Source organism: Sinohyriopsis cumingii, chromosome 4 (assembly GCF_028554795.1).
Source record: "Sinohyriopsis cumingii isolate HCF-2022 chromosome 4, ASM2855479v2, whole genome shotgun sequence".
NCBI classification, from domain to species: domain Eukaryota; kingdom Metazoa; phylum Mollusca; class Bivalvia; order Unionida; family Unionidae; genus Sinohyriopsis; species Sinohyriopsis cumingii.
The window spans coordinates 89867818-89879994 of NC_142964.1; positions in this window are offsets into that span (position 1 = coordinate 89867818).

Here is a 12177-nt window from a genome sequence, read left to right on the forward strand (position 1 = left end):
ATTTTTAGGCGGGTGAGGAGTTGATGTAGTAGTAAGGCTTGCATACATACCTATCAGTGTCTAAATCAGAACAAGGTTGTAAACAAACTCATTCCAAACATACAAATTGAAAAGAGTTCCGTACCGAGCACTTTTGAAAATATCAGCAGTGAAGTCTCTACAATAATTAAAATAGCTTTCTTCATTATACTACTTACGTCACTAAAAAATTTACAACTGGTGAAAGCGATTTCTTGAATGTTACAAATTAAGAAAAGGACAAAGGTTTAATTTTTCTTCCTTGTTTTTCTAAATTAATAATAATAATAATAATAATAATAATAATAATAATAATAATAATAATAATCATAATAATAATAATACTATTGATACCACGACCTCTACCACGACGACGACCACCACCACCACCAATAATAATAATAATAATAATAATAATAATAATGTATCATATATTATCCAAATTTAACATTCGTGTCTGAGTGGCTTATAAAACTTTTGTGAAATGTGAATAAGTCAACAGGTATCGTGCAGGGTTACATTAAGTACGTCAACGTATGTTTCGTTATATTACGTCAATTTTATATATATATTTCTTATTTTTTCTTTCGAGCCCTTATAAGGTGCGAATCAGTTTTTCATGCACAGAAGTCTTATTTCACATATATTTATGATACATGTTTCCTTTCGTTTAACCTGTTTAATGGGATAAAAAAACAATAAAAAAAACATTACTAGAATATGGATTGAAAAAAAACTTGTTGCTTAGCAACCAAACAGCAATCCATCAACAGTATGCCCAATGGAAAATACTTCCCCACCCGGTTCGTAACTGAACACTGTTTAAGTAAGCTCCGGGAATTCATTAGTGGGTTTGAAAAATGCTTTATAAATATAGTATGCATATGATACTGCGATTTATGTGTCATTTTTACGAATTGAAAATATGTTATTCAAACTTGGTTTTTGGATAATAATGTTTGGGAGCAAGACGTGTACGGTATTCTTGGATGCAGGATGGTAACATTATTAATGATATAAAATTAGCCTACAGGATTTGGTAATATTTCTAATAGCCAAAACAACAGCCATCAGAAATCTTTCCCAGGCTTAGCATTCGAATAATATAAATGTTACCTTTGGCATTTATAGCAATGGAATTTCTTTCATTTAAAACAATTTGACAGTGCTGAGAAAACAGCTACAGCGGATGCTATTGCTCCAGCATCGTACATATTATGGGTATTTTTATACTCTATATTCCTACCTTCGCATTTCGCCAAAATTCGAAGCAATCGCTTGCACCAGAGAATTTCGTAAATATGCTTCTGTTGCTGAAGCAGTCACGTACTTATCGAAGGGTTCTGATGTCGTGGTTATTCTTATTAGTATATAATCTCCAGAGCCAACTGCAAGACAAAGTAGTGCATTCTATACTTCCTTCTTGAAATCTTGTTTATTTCCCTTCAATATCCCTCCACAAAATCACCCAGAATATTTACAATAACAATCCATTCATCATAACCCTCTCACCTTTTGGCCGGTTGTATCCAGTGATCGCGTCGACTCCGAGTTGATCACATGTAATCAGTGCTTCAGCCAGGACGCGGGATCCGGGAAAATACATGACATGTCCCGCAAAACAAATTCGATGGGCCAAAAGTGGCGCAAATAAACTGGACAGGGCGCGTTTATTACCTTTACTTTTATACGGATACTCCAATCAATCATTAAACATCTGGCGTTTTCAAAGATTCTTTAATGAAAATGAATAAATTTCATCTAGCGATATTTTCTGACTGCACCTATACTCCACATGGTTATTTTCCACATTCACCTGAGCAGACACACACACAGCATATATATATATATATATATATATATATATATATATATATATATATATATATATATATATATATATATATATATATATATATATATATATATATATATATATATATATATATATATATATATATATATATATATATATATAGATAGTTCGGAAATAATCATGTACTCGATCTATCTCATAACAGTTTAGAATTACACTGGTAGTCCTTCCTGCCGTTAGGAATGCTAATATTTTTATTTTGAGACAGGGAACCAGTTTAGACTTAGCATTGTAATAGCCTCAATCAAAATACGAAACAGGATTTTTTAAAATTTTTTTCCCAAATTACGTATTGAGGTAAGTTGTACCTCTGGTTAATTAACAATTGTTATCAATGAAAATCTGTAGTCTCGACAGTTTTCGTAAGTCATGTGCTACCAGTCACAGGATGCGACTTTGAAATAGTACATTTCCATGGGCGGCAAACTTTTACTTAAAGCCAGATTTGAAAAGGCGGATAATATATTGTTTTCCCCTACATCACGCTTAGACTGTGACGGCATTCAGAATGACCATAGGATGACTGTCCTGAACAAATCGAAGAAGCCTAGAAAACCCATTATGAATGACTAACAGAAAATGAAACTTCTGACGAAGATTTAGACCACAAAATATCGGAACTAAAGAAGAAAAGAATCATTCACGTGTTCTAAGAAGGCTAGAAACGTGAGCATAACTGGTTAGAAGATAACTCAGATGAAAATGAAATATATTGCAACTTATGCAGAAGTTCAAATGAAAAGCACTTTATGACGATTGGATGTCTAGGACCTCAACTTTAACGCGCCATATCAAATGCGGTGACCATCAGCATGCCCTTAGAGACGATGCTTTGCGCAGCAACTTTGTCATTACAGCAAGCAATGCAGTTAGTCTGAAGACTGAAACAATGATAGGTGACATGCGTTGTGTATACTGGTTAGTCAAGGAAGGAATAACAATCATGAAGTATGGATATTTGATTGATTTCTGTCAGTTACAGGGCGGTGAAGCTTTAATGAATTTGGAACACGGTAAAATTCAAATTATATGTCTTGGCAAAGTGCTGAGGAAATTCAGGAGGCCATTGCAAATGTAACATCATTAGATATCAGTCAGAAGCTGTAGAGGGGATGAATGTTTGCCATGTTGATAGGTGAAGGCACATATATTAATGTTACAAAGAAGCTAATTGTGTATGCACGTATGAAAGATATAGATACTTTTGATCAGAAAACATTTTTCTTTGGAAATCTATGGCTTGTGGAGGTTCATGTAAGTCCACAAATCATATTTGATAAATATAAAGCTTTCATGGTATCTAGGGGTCTAATTGTTGAAAATGTTTATTCATTTGGAAGTGATGCCACTTCTGTTACGGTTAGTAGGAAAAATTGAGTCACTGCTAAAATCAAAGTGAACTCTTATGCAATGAATGTTCACTCTTTTTTTACATCGTTTGACAGTGTGCACATCTGGAGCAGCTGACGGTATATCATACATAAGAAAGACTTTCCAGAAGACATTGATGAATATGTTCTACCCTATGTAGAAGAGTACATTTAAGAAAAGTTCAGAAACTTTGAAAACATGAAAATGTTAAACTAAGGGAAGTCCATGAGATTCGTTGGTGTGCTTTCTATGAGACATTACATGCCGTTTACTTATCATGGAGACCACTTGTTGCATATTTCCAGCAGCTAACAGAGCCAAAATGAGAAGGAACAGAGAAACACTGATTTTAGATTTATTTCTACCATGCACATGCTTATGGAAGCTGAAAAAGCATTTATTCGATAGAACCTTATGTTATAAAAGCAGGGCTTTCGTACCTGTTGCTTTGGAAAGTGTTCTTGAGGCTATAAATAAAGCCAAGAGTGGTAAATCACATTATCAGACAGAACTACAAGAGAAACTTGTGAAAAAGCGGTGTGACTTTATGCAAAAGGATACAGAGCTGTCAAACAATGACTTATTTTGCTTCAGAGGAATGTACCAAAATAAGAAGAGAATTTACTGACACTTGCAGCAAATCTCAATAAGATTTCCCAAAGGATTCAACAGTAACCGACTTTGCTTTATAATCTCTTGAAATGCGTCCACTGCCAGTTCTTCCTGCGGAAGAAAAAGAAGTAGATGGAAATTGTGACTTAGATCTTCTTGGGTAATCCTATGGGTAGAATAAGAAGGCATCACATAGGACTATCGAAACATCCCTTGTACATGCAGAAGCATATAAAATAGAATGGTCACTTGTGAAGAAGATGGTCTTAGACCAAATGTACCCAATGGATGGCTTTTCAGACATGAAAATGATAAAAAAAGTATCATCATGACACTATTCCTAAGATAATATTGTTGGCAAGGTTTGTCCATCTGGTGTCCCTTTTGCAGTCCACCGATCGTGAACGAGGATTTGGCGGTCAAAACAACATTCACGTACCTTCAAGAAATCGCTTGAATGCAAAGACTGATGACCATAACGTTGGAGGGTGATACGATAGAAGAATATGACTTTTTCCGTGCTGTTAGTGCATGGTCAGAGGCATTAAAGAGGAATATCTTGGTTTTTCATGCCAATGCCAGGTAAAATAGCCCATGTAAATGATTTCACTTTATTATGAGGCTGTCCCATTATGATGATACGATTGGTCTACTTTTTCAAACACATGATTCCTTCTAAACGTACTAAATATAATAATGGTTGGGCATTTATTGCTCTTGTTTAATGGGTCCCGCATGCAACTACACGAGTCTATTTTCATACTTTTCACGATTGACGATGATGAAGAGCATGGGGGATCATGTGTATGTATGTATGTATGTATGTATGTATGTATGGTGTATTTGTCAACATATATCAATATGATTCTCACTGCGTATTTTTGTCTAATCTTAAATTTATATTTCTGTCTGAATGTCAGACTGTCTCTTTTGCGTTAGTATTGCTTTCTTTATAAGACCAGAAGAGTTTCGGCTAAATGAGGCAGATAAGCTACAAGTAAGCGAATCTTCGAACTTGAGTGAATTTGACTAAAATTTGTCGACACGTCCATCAAAGTACAGCAGGAATTAGCAAAGAGCGGAGTGATGGCATTATATATTAAAGATTCATCAGCGGATGAAATGAATGCATTCTTCTTGAACATTTGCATATTTTAGACGAAAAACCTAATAATAAACTGAACAATTAGCTCCAAAGTTGAATATAACACTAGGAAAAGACTTTAAAAACTGAGACACAGTTTATATTTGTATGGTAATATATTTTATTTGACAACGATACATTCCGATATAATTTAAAATATTTAAAAGTTGAATCGTTAACCTAAATTAGCTTTAACCTGTGAAAATCCGTATGTAATTAGCACATATTCCTAATATTACCAATCATATCGGTCACTAAATTTGGTAAAAAATCTCGACAACTGGTTCGATATTTTAAATGTACGCAATACCGCGTACATTGGATGAGTTGCCCAGTATTAAATGAAATATGATGACTTCTGTATAAAATGGGTTTAATAAATTTATAACATATATTCCAAAAATCTTGATAGTGGTGCACCTGTTATTTAATGAAAAAGCCTAAGCATGAAATAGTGCTAATATCATCATCATCATCATCATCATCATCATCATCATCATCTCTGCTATTATTATTGTTATTTTGATTATTATTATTATAATATTTAAATATGGTCATCATTGCAGAATAATTTTTAACATGGGATATCATATTTTTCCAATAATACTTTAGTACATTTATCGATGGCGTCAAAGACGCAATAGTTGGTGTACTATGAACCATCGTCGCTAGGTTAGCGCCTCTGTTATCTGGCTATTTCCTATCCAAGTTTGGATATTATCCCACCTTCGAGCCGTTCTGTGGACACAAAAGTATATTAAGAATCTAACAAAATAGATTCAAACACTTGGCTTCTTTACTTTGTGTTTTGTGATGGTTTCCCAAGCTAACTCTAATATACGTCTTGACTGTAATCTGAACTAAGTAAAATTCTTGGCAAAAAATGTGACAGCATGTTTTTGGTTGAACGAAATTTTCCCGTACTTATCAGAAGACCTCCATTGTCAAATCTTCAGTTTCGGAGCTGTGTAGATTTTGCACCTTGTTAAACTGTTCAATTTCGGAGGTTAGTAAATATTGCATGTAGTCCGTAATCCAGTAATGCCTAATTAAAATCGACAGTCTGAAAAATATGGAAACGGTTGTCAGAATATATTGAGGATTTAAATTTCTTGGTAAAATGTCATCCTATGAAAGCCATACGTTTTGATAACTGCATAACACTCAGTTGAGACTGCATTTTGCTTGCATTCTTTTCCCTAGAACTACTTTAGTGCAAAATGGTAAGAGATAAAAAGAACGAAATAATTTTTGATGAACGTTGTGCATTTCCTGATATTGTTTTCAAACCTTTTGTTGGTTACAATTGGCTTTGTTAGTCTTAATGACAGGTTTAGTGTCCCTGCGCGTTAGTAATTTTTTCAAATATATCTATAGAGAAAAAGTAATTTTATAGAGAAGGAAGACATTTTAAGTTAAATATCATATAAAACATTAGTTTATTTCCAAATGCTGTGCTCACAAAGGCCCCGATAAATATAGGAGCCCCGCTAAAATGATCCAAGTCGGGCTACTCGTTTGCTAAGGTTGCCTCTGTTTATCCGGTGGCCTCTATATAATAAGATGGACAAGTAAATACAGTAGCAAGATTGCACGGAAAAGGAAGATTACTGGGAGTTCTAGAGACTCTATATGACACGAATAGTCAGATTAAACATCTGAAGGAATGCTCTCAAAGTTACGCCATCAGAAGTTAATATCACAGCCTCGTGTTACAAACTGTTGTAAACCCAAACGTAAAGGTTCCACGCTGATACTAGTTGGTCTAGACGTTTTGGGCGGAAGGTACTATACTGAGAAGACTGTAAGACGTTATTGATGATGGGATTTTTCTAATACAGAAGCTTTCTGAGCCATACATGAAAAACAGATTCGTTACAGCTGTGATTATTCACTACATGAAATATGAGTTTTTGTCCTGTTCAAAGGAAGTCTCGTAGGTGGCGATATCTTGAAGTGCAGAGCATAAATCGTATAGTAATTATGATCTGAGTGATGTACCATATTTGTTTCGTTAATAGTGATATTGCTGATAATTTCATACATCAATCTGATGAGAATAATGTAAGCATAAAAAATAATATTCCAGGAAATGATGCAGCAGGCATTTTAAACTGAAAAAAGATATATAGGAAACTACGCTAACCGAATTAACCACAACTATTTATGAGAACACGTCTTGTTTTGTTTGACTGATTTGATCTTTGAAGCTATCTATAGCAAGGCATGATTAGATACATGCATCCTTGGTGAAAATAAAGTGTATGCGCATTTGATTATTCAACTGGCCTTAAGTCTGGGTTCCTAACTAATTTTTTTTCAGCTGTGATTGTTCCACTGCTCTGATTTTGTTTGCATAAAATATTAACTAGCCCGAATAGTACTTCTTGAAACAGTTTTACATCATTCAGTGCAAGTTATTTCATAATAAAAATATAAATTGTAACAAAGTGTTAAATTAAACATTGAGTTTCTTATCAACAGGTGTACATCTCCATTTCTTTACCTCATGAGATCAAGAAAATTTGGTAGTTTTACAAGATTTCAGTCTCAATCCAACCCCGAGGCAGGGCTCAAATTTGAGCTTAAACTGTTGCTTTTGGACAAATCATCCCATCGCCTATGGCTGGTTTCCAACTAGACTGGCCCAAATGTAACAATGTCGGTCACCCACTATAAAATTACTTACCTTGTAGTAATTAGCATTTCGAAGGAAACGCGTATCTAATAGTGGAAGATGGCTGAGGATAGGGCTCAAGTCAGAATGATGTCGCTACGACAAAAAATTCACAGATTAGTTTCATGGTAGCGTAAAGGCTGCCACAATCGAGTCACCATTCTTTAATCAATAATCCTTTCGATACGGGCTAGATCGTATATATCTGGCCGTGGAGTTTAAATGACCCTTTGTGTTTGAGCATCAGTGATCTTCAGTAGCGTTTTTTTTTTCTCAGATAATAGTGGCAATATCCCTGTAGTTGGCAACTGCGCATCTTTTGACGTGGGCTTTGAAGTACATGTCAACAACAGACTGCTTGATGAAGTCGATGTATTCAAGGTGCAAGAAGTAAAATGGTTAGAGAGTGGCGGAGTCCTTTTGGTTCTCACGAAGTCCAGGATTGGGCGGTAAACGCAAGTCGTGTCATTCTTGGCATTGTCCAGAAGCAATTCCTCAACCAAGTTTGTCAGATACCACTGTGATCTGCTCTGTTTTGTAGGTACCCTACTGACAACCGATTGCCATGAGAACTGAACTGGTCATTTACTGCGCTTTGTTGAGCATCTGTAGTCACGGCCTGAAAGGCATGGTACTTATACACCTTGCATGAATTTAAGCAGTTTCTTCTCCGCTCCAGCGACGGTGGCACGACCATCATCCAAAGGGCGAGTTTTGAGAGCGTGGCCTTGTCTTCTTCTGCGGCATTGTCAAGTTAAATGACGTCATTCATCGTCTGCATTTTTACAAGTCAGCGCGATGAAATGTTTTGTAACAAATATGATCTTACGCATATACCGACAGAAGCAGAAAATGTGGGTTAGCCAGTGTTGACAGTTACTTGATCGATGTAGTCAACATTCATGCTGATGAAAGCTTTAGCCGTGGTATATTAGACATCGTCAGAACGGTCTGTTGTGTCCTTCGTGAACACCATCGATGAGTCTGCTCAGTGGGAATAATGATTTCTATAGCAACAAAGTCTGAGATTGTTCTACGGCCTCACCTTGGTTGTTATCGAGAGAGCGGGTACTGTTGATTAGTGGCTTCGCGTCATTATTGACACATGCCACTGATGAGGCGACGAAACCATCGTAAGAGAAGAAGTAGAGCTAGGTGCCCTGCACCTACAGCTGCTCATGACCCATCTCATTTGGATCGGAAACTTCGTACGATTAAAAAACTGCAGGTCGTAGAGCAGAGGTGTCCTCACATTAAGAGCATTATCTTGTCATGAAAGGATGTCATTGCAAAGGACTGCATCCATGTTCAAGTTTGCGGTGATAGCAAATCTTCAGCAACACTTAGAACCAGGGCGGCAATGTTTAGCGGGTTGCATCATTGATTGCAGTACAACCATGGGGCGGAAAAGTCCTGCCGTAGGCAGTGCGTAACACTTCCATAACGCTGCTAGCGGTAGTGTGGTTTATCAGCGCTTCCTTTGACTGACGTACGTCATTGACCGCACGCAAGGCGACGTCCTTGGCTATCTGGGTGGCATCTATGGTCAGTTCTTCGGCTGCCTCTGACCCTGGCTTGAAAGTTGTCATCCAACTCGCTTCACAGTTGCATGTTTTGAGTTCCTGGCCGAGATTTAAAGCTGCTGAAGGTGGTTGCATTTGCGAGGTTCTCATATTTTTAACGCGAAGGACGGTCTTGGACACTAAGACCAACGGTGATCGTCTCGTGATGGAGGTCTAGCAAGTTGTAACCCTGATCAGCTAGCGTAAAGGGGGGTCTATGCGAGGGTTTTGCAAGGTAAGTAAACAGACAGTGCCGTGCAAATGACGGAAACAGGGTTGGACTCTAGTCCGGCGTAAAGCTATTGAGCACTTTGACACAACTAGCCTCGTCGCCAGTACTCTAATCAACGTAGGAGCCTCCCACAGAGTCGCAAGTAAGTTACACAGAGATAGTGTTTGTGAGCTGCACTATGCCTTGCGCAATGTTGTAGCCCTGACAGAGAATGGCGCTCGAGAGGTCGGGACATTGCAACAGTTGACACAAGCTTGGGTTAGCTATGATGAGGCGGTAGTTGATGTAACTAATATCCATCTCTCCGGAAAGGCTTGGCTTATAAGTATGAACGTTAAATTTAGTGTTTTCGCCCTTCATGACTGAAATCTACCACTGGATACTGTTGTTAAGGAGCCATTGTGTTATAGGCCTAGTCATGAATCTCGTTGATTCACGCTTTAAATGTGGCATCGTCCATGCATCATCAGACCATCGCAGATGGTGCTGGCATTGTTTATTGGCTGGAGGGACGTGATTCTGGTCCGGTAAGACTCTATGAGCATTTATAGGCATTTGACCAGCTCGCCGATAATGTTGAAGAAGTGGATCGCGCTGAAAGGGCAAAACGAAGGTTGCGTATGCACCTCCGCTATAGCGCCCGCCAGAAGGACGGTGTGGCGTGGGACCTTTTCCAACCACTCTCAATCAGCAAGTACTTTTGCCGGCAACAGATGGCAGTGAAGTGTGGAGCTTGTGTTTACACAGCGTTCACTTTCCTTGGTCGGTATGGGCGGGTTTGTAGCTGTCTAGTTCTTGCCTGTATGGGTTTTTAAGCTCTGTTGTTCGGGCGGGCGTAATTTTTCCATAAACTGCTCAAACTGTTGACCATCGTCTGCTTCTTCACATATTCCTCTCAAATCAACAACTCTGACCAATCTTCGTCTATTTGCTTTGGATGCGTCCGTTGGTCTTCTGCTAAAAGCAGGAGCTTTTGCTAGTTGTTGGTCTCCCAGCCGCGACAACTAGGTTGCCCCTATCAAGAATAAATTTGCGTCATTGCTCGTTAAACATTTTGGAATATCTGAGAATGGTCAACCTAAACTCGGGCAAGGGCGGATCTGGCAGGGTATTACAATGGTCTTCTGAAGCCCTTTCTAAAGCCAATACTGTTTCAGCATCGCTTTCATGGACGACTTGCTTTAGACTTCATCCTTTTGCGAGATAGCGGACGTTTAGCATGTCGAGCAGCTCGTTGCAGCGGGCTATGCACGTATCCAGTCTGCGCATTTTATTTCTCGTATTTGATATTTTTTGTGAATGACACTTTTCTTTTCCCATACAAAGATTTTGTATCACAACTTTAAATAACCCATGGCTTACCAAGCCCTGCCCAAAACTTTAGTGGTGTGGACATAGCCTTGTACAAAAGACAATAAAACTCGTAGGATTCAATGTCTGCGGCACGCCATGTGCAATGCACGCTTAATAGGCCATATACATCAATCTAGCGAAGCAGATTTCTGTATAAGATTTGTTTTGGATCAACTTCGGTACACGGGCATAGCGCTGAGCCAAATAGAACACGTCAGCATTCTTGTACCGCAAACGGCTAAATAGACTCGTGTTTTTGTGGGTTTAATCTTTCTTTTTTTTTTTTTGGAGGAAGACAAACGTTATGGGGTCCTTGATGGCGGCTAGTGTTTTCTTGCTAACCGTTCCTCCTGCGGTCTCAACCAACATCCTGAACAGGATTCGTATAATTTATGATCGTCTGAGCTGGATGCAGCCAAGCATAGCCTGTTCCATTTCTTTCAGCACATCAAGAGGTTTGCGCTGCGTCTTTCCACAGCCAGAAATAATAATGGTGTCAGTCTGCAGGACCCACTGATGTGGCGGGGTTTTGTGGCTGACATGTCTCGGACCTCCATGCAGTTTGATGGGCGATGTAGGACCTACCTCAGTGCTACTAAAGCGTCACCAACATCATTTCGACTGATCACGAATTATTTGACTGAAGACTGAAACTGCTGACGGCCACGAGGTACCACATGCCAATGTGAAATACACTCTCCAAAGACTTTGCGTGGTATATGGGATCAAAAAGTCGATAATAAACGCACGCGTCAGTTCTAGTCGCTACGACAGGTCACGCAAGCGCAAACAAGGTGAAGACATCGCAGCTAATCTTGAAAGCTGCCGATCTACCCTGGCTATCTGGGGAAAAGCATCTACTGAGTCTCAACCAATGTTGACACATAATGTGACATTTATCGGGACGTCCATTGTCGATCAAGACAGGCTAGAAACTCGCACAGGCGCAACACAGCGGACGGCAAAAGGCCGACATGACTTGAACATAATTTAGTGTCCAATGTTGGCGAAGGCCCCTGTTGATGGCTTGTAGAAAGGGGCATACAATTCAAGCTGATTCTGTGAGGGTACATTTAAACGCGCTAACAAAATAAAACGGGTATTAAGCTTTCTATAGTTTACTACAGTCAACGAGGTTACTGGAACGGAGTGGCAGAAGTCAAGAAGCTGACAGATGCCAGATAATTATCACAAAATATTGATACGGCTTGGCTTGAAAGGCAGTCAACGCATAAAACTGAGGCAGCGGTTTGATGTTGTGACAGGATTTAAGAGCGGGGATCTAGGGAGAACATATAAAACAAAAGCGTGAATGAGATGATTATAATGCAT